Consider the following 6072-nt stretch of genomic DNA (forward strand, 5'->3'; position numbering starts at 1 on the left):
CCATAGATAGACTTTAGGGAACACCCTTTGATTGACCTTCGGTTCATCGACGTCGAATTTTTTCAGTGTCTTAAAAAAAGACTTAGAAATGACCCTAGGACACTCACACATGCATATATATATGAATGGTCATTTCAGTAGGGTGTTTGCATGCTTAAAAAGAACCGAAATGAACTTAAGTGGCATGTTCGATCGAGCATACTGCTTATGTACAAATGCCCCCGGTTGATCAAACCGGTGCTGGGTCAATAGTTTGACCATGGCCCGGTTGACCGAACATATATACTTCATTTAGACCCTATCGACCGAACCCCCTAGGGAGTCAAATTTTTGACCACCTAGTCAACCGAGCCCAAAATGTACTCCAACACTCTGGTAGACCGAGAGTCCTCGGGAGTTGTCCCAACCGTCTGGTCGACCGAACTATTCAGTTCAAATCTTCCCGTTCAACCGAACCGTGCTAATTCAGAAAAATAGCCTTGTACCTCGATGTCCAGTTGACCGACCATTTAGTTCATTTTAGTCCCGGTTGACCGAACCTGGAAAATTGCCTCGGACATACTTGTCCGGTTGACTGACCCTACAGTTCATTTTTGGCCCAGTCAACCGAACTTGTCCTAGTCGACCAGTGCTCTCGGGTTGCCCCATAATTTTTATCGCAGTTAACTTTTTAAACAAGTTTAATTAGGGTTAAATTGGTTTAAAATAATATTAGTAATACCCTACATGTCCTAACAGCTATAATTTTTCCTATCTCTATATGTAGGCCTTCATTTGCAAAAATTAGCAAAAGATTAAAAAAATAATTAGCAAATATTCTTTAAATCTCAAAAAGCCCATCTTTGCATATTCAAGCCATATACTCCTCCTCTTACTCGATCATATTGAAAATACTTGTTTGTAAGAGTATTCTTGTGCTTATCTCACCAAGCTTAAACTCTTTCTTGGTTGTTCTAATTAAGATTTATTTTTCATAGAGAGTAAGCTTCAAGTTCTCCTAGGTGGCTTTGTAAATAAGCCTTCCATAGGAAAACTTCTTAGAGCTTCTGAGTTTTGCATTTTTCATTGCAACACTCAAGAGTTCATATTGTGTTTTGGTTGCAAAAATATTTTTCAAATATCTCTTGTGCTTATCCTTGAGAAATATTTTGAGATATTTGCTTGCGTGTTGAAGATCTTTGTTGCTATACCTTTTCATTGAGATTATCATTTTATCACAAAGATCAAATAAATATTTTTACAAACCATTATTTGAATATTTCTTGTGGTTTATATTGAAAAAAATATTGGCTGAGATATTTGAAGTATGCTTGTGATCTTTTCTTGTGCATTGTGATTGAATATATTGTGTGATACAAAGATCATATCATTTGCACTCTCACATACTAATTACATCGCTCATATAATTATTTGAGAGTAGACACATAAACTACATTGAACTTATCAAATCCAATCTCTTGGTAGTGTATTGATTATACTGTGCGTATTGGGGTACATATCTGCTTTATATGAAAGAATAATCACTGTACCATTCGATTTTATTGAGAAATCTGTTGTATTCCAGGTGTGGCCTGAGGGGGCGGTAATCCAGCCTGGAAGGATTGTGTAGGTTGAAGTCAACCCAGTGTTAATTGACCTGGTTGTAAAGGTTGAGGTCAGCCCTGTGCTAATTGACACAGTTGTTTAGGTGCCGCTCCACCCATTAAGTGAGCTTATAGTGGTAATCATTGTGTTTGTTAGTCGAGGCGGGGACGTAGGAAATTTGGCCGAAACTTGATAACATTTCTAGGTGTCGTCTCCTTTACTGCTTTATTGTGCATGCTTGATTAAATTTCTATTACAGTTTAAATTCCATTGTATTATTGCAATGATTTATTTTACATGCACTAGATTGACCTTAGGCTTGTGTAACACTATTGATTAGTGGATTGACCTAGGGGATAAAATGTTTAAATACCAATTCACCCCCCTTCTTGGGATTGTTCCAAAGCTAACAATATGCTCCCCCTGAGTTGTGTGCTAATTCATTTTATGCCTTTTCTTATTAATAAACTTTCTTTAGCTAAGTTTATTGGGATTTTCAATGAATTTAGACTTGGCATGAATTTTTTAGGCTTATTAGACCAAAAAGTCACAATTAATATTCATTAAGATGATAAGCCTATGTTTGCCTCTGTTCTTAAGAATCTGAATATGTGTTAGAGGCTCGAGTTCGAATGGCTATTAATTTCAAATGAATGTGCATAGGTCTCCTTGAACTTTATGCATTCATCTAGATTAAGACCTACTGCTACCAACTTACCCATTCAACTCATTTCAAAAGATATGAAGCTCTAAAAGATATGACTTGACGTTTTAAGAGCTATGCATGTGAAGTAGATTAAATACTCTTAAGGATTATAATTTCTGTTAAGTTCGAAGAGTATTCAATGTAAGTGAACATGACTCAAGATATTTTCATGGAAGTGTATATGTCCAATCGTTTAGTCAAAGAACATTTATGAGTATTTGAATTTTCTTGAACAATGCTCTTCGAAGAATGGAAAGTATCTTATAAATATTATTACAATTTAGAACAAGGATACAAACCAAAGGAAGGATGAATCTATACTTGATATCATCGTGGTTTGGTAAAAATTTCCTATGGAGCGATTAAACCAAAATTAAAGGTTTTACCATTTAAACTCAAAGGGACCAATCCCCTAGTAGATACCTCTAATTTGGTTATAGTTATAAGAAGCACTCAATATATATTAGTCATTTATGATCAATAGTGCTTTAACCCTAGAGTGATGACTTGATTTTGATTTATTCTTTTCATATTCAAAAGTGAGTTTAGGGTATAGTGATATATGATATAAGATAAAACCCTAACACTCAATTTTGTGCAAAGGACAACAGTTTCTTAACTTTGTGATTTTCATGTTAGCATGGGTTAAGCATTTAGAATTAAGTACAAGGCATAGATGTCATGTCCATTTGGAAGTGGTTAAAGATTCTTAGTATAACAAGATAGGTGAGTGCGTATACTAATATTTTCATTTTAAGCAACAACCACTTCCCAAGCCTACAATCATCACAACCACCTAAAACGTAAGCCTAGGATCTAAGGAAACATTTAATAATAAAGTAATATTAATTTAAATCCAATTTTCCTTAGGACCTACGGTGTTTGTTATCATGATAACCCATATAATCTCTTTGCTTAAGCCACTAGCACTTCTAAATAGAAAGTTAAACCACACGTGCCCTTTTCTTTTATGTTGTAAGCAAGTTTTGAATGTTCGTGAACGACTATGCTTACTAATCTTATGTTTGCTCGATGAGGCATAAAAGTTTGTATGTGATTTATTAAGTGATTTTGAACCCTTTTTGGAAAGATTTCCCTTTTTGGAAAGATTTTTCTTTTTACGACCTGAGGGTTTATCATCTCCCATTTCTTCCTCCTAGCATATTATTTTCAATATTTTCTTCATTCTTTTCTTCTCTAAGGTGGCATGATAATATTTTAATTCCTCTAATTGTTTAGCCAACCTTTTGTTTTGAATTTTTAGAAATTTTTTATAATAAGACATTACAACTAGAGACTTATGAATTTTAAATGAATCATTTTCTAGTTGTCTGTTCAATGACATGCTTTCATCATAAAACTCATAGCACAATTCAATACAAGATTTATCTCTATAACTATTATATGAATCAATGCATATGGTATCATTATCAGAAACAGTTGATGACTCATCATAAGATATATCACAAAATTTTTCATAAGAATCATCGCATGCATCAACAACATAACTATCATGAAATTCAAAAGATGATTCATCATGTGACACAACAGAACATTCAACATAAGAATCATCTATAGAGGCTGAGATAGGAACATATACCTCACTGTCTGTTAATGCAACTGCCCTATTATTTACCACTTCTTGAGTGGTGGTCTCATTCTCCTGAGACTCTCCATATTTCCTTTCGAGTTCATACCAGATATCTTTTGCAGTCCGACATGCCATAAACTCAACAACAATATCAGAATCTAATGCAAGATATAACATGTCCATGACATATGAATTTGCATGCATCAAATTAAAATTATTTTCTATAGGCATACAAATTCCATTTACAGTCACTTGCCACACCTTCTAGTTCATTGATTTTATAAAAATGCTCATTCTAATTTTCCACGCGTCGTAATCGACACCGCAAAATATAGGAGGACTGAAAGGTGACTGTCCCTCACCAAATGGGGATACACCAATTTGAGCCATTACGATCTTTTTGCAAAAACGTTTAAGTCTAGTGTAACAAGGCTCTGATACCAATTGTTAGAATTGGTGTATTCCCAAGAGAGGGGGTGAATTGGGTATTTAAAAATTTCTCCCATAGGTTCAACTAGTTCAGAAATAGTATATTCACAACCTACGGTCAGTCTACCCAAATGCGCAGATAAGTAATATATATGGAATTCAAATCATGCGCATCATTCACACAATAACATACACATGCGGTAAATATAAAGTGTGGAAATATAAACAGACACACAATATGTTATCGGGGTTCGGTCAACTGTGCCTACGACCCCGCCTTTAGCTCGTAAGCCAGAAGATTCCACTAATGGCTCACTTAAAGGGTGGAGCGGCATCGATTACAACCAGGTCAATTAGCACAGGGCTGACCTCAACCTTTACAACCAGGTCAATTTGCAAGGCTGACCTCAACCTACACTTTAACAGGATGGTGCACCTAACTTTCCTAACCGAGTCTAAGCCAATCCAGGACTCTTTCACAGGGCTAGTCTCCCTCTTCAGGCCCGTGCCTGGAAATACAACAGTATGTTCACAATCAATGAAATGGTACGGTGATTATGCTTTCAAGTAAAGTAAATATGTACCCAGTTACACGCAATCACATACACCACCAATAAGATATAATAAGTAAGCTCAATGTGGTCTTAGATGTTTACTCTCAAATAGATGTCTGCTCTCAAATAGATTTACAATCGTTGTAATCAGTGTGTGAGAGTGCAACCAATATGATCTTTGTATCACAAAATATATTTTCAATCTAAGTGCTTAAACAAAGAAATTAGCCAAACAATATACATGTATATTTTAATCAGCAGATATTCTCAATCATATGATCCTCTTGTAATGTATATGTTTGGTTTGCAAAAAGAGTTTAATCTTTGTATTCAACGAATGATATAAATCAATGAATATTACAACAAATATTTTTATCACACAAACAAATATCTCTTCAAAGATTTTTCAAGATAAAACACATTAAATATTTGAAAATGATTTGAAAGGATTTTTGCAACCAAAATCAAATAAGAACTTCACAAGATATTGCAATGATGATGCAATACTCAGAAGCTCCAACGAAGTATTCTTAGGAAAGACTTATTAATAAAGTCCCCTAAGAATACTTAAGGTTTTTGCTCTCAAGAAAAATCAGATTAATCAAGCACAACACAAAGGAGAGCAAACCTATAAAGCAATCAAACACTCAAATCCAACTTACAGAAGATTTTAGGCAACAAAAGAAGGTAGGTATGAGTGTATGGAGCTTAAAGATGAGTATTATGGATTTTGGGAAATTCATAGAATTTCTCCTAATCAAGATTGCTAATCCCCTGCTAATTATTCCAAATGAGGGGGTATTTATAGACTTCTCCTGAAATATAACCGTTAAGGATATGGTTGGCATAATTAGAAAATATTTAATGATATTTTATTATTTTAAACCTGTTTTACCGAGTTAACCATGGTAAAAACATATGTCCAACCCGAAGGCACTGGTTGACCAGGACAAGTTCGGTCGACCAGAGTTCTTGGAGTTCAGTCGACAGGACCAAAAATGAACTGCACGTTCGGTCGACCGAACATGTATGTTTGAGGCGATTTTTCAGTATGTCCAAGGTTCAGTTAACCAGGGTCATTTTGAACTATATTGGTCAGTCGACCAAATCGTTAGGTTCCCCCACGTGGGAACTCGGTCGACCAAGTTGGTGTAATACAAAATTCACTCAGTCGACCAGGAGGTCAATAAAGTTGACTGCATGGAGGT

Source organism: Malania oleifera, chromosome 2 (assembly GCF_029873635.1).
Source record: "Malania oleifera isolate guangnan ecotype guangnan chromosome 2, ASM2987363v1, whole genome shotgun sequence".
NCBI classification, from domain to species: domain Eukaryota; kingdom Viridiplantae; phylum Streptophyta; class Magnoliopsida; order Santalales; family Ximeniaceae; genus Malania; species Malania oleifera.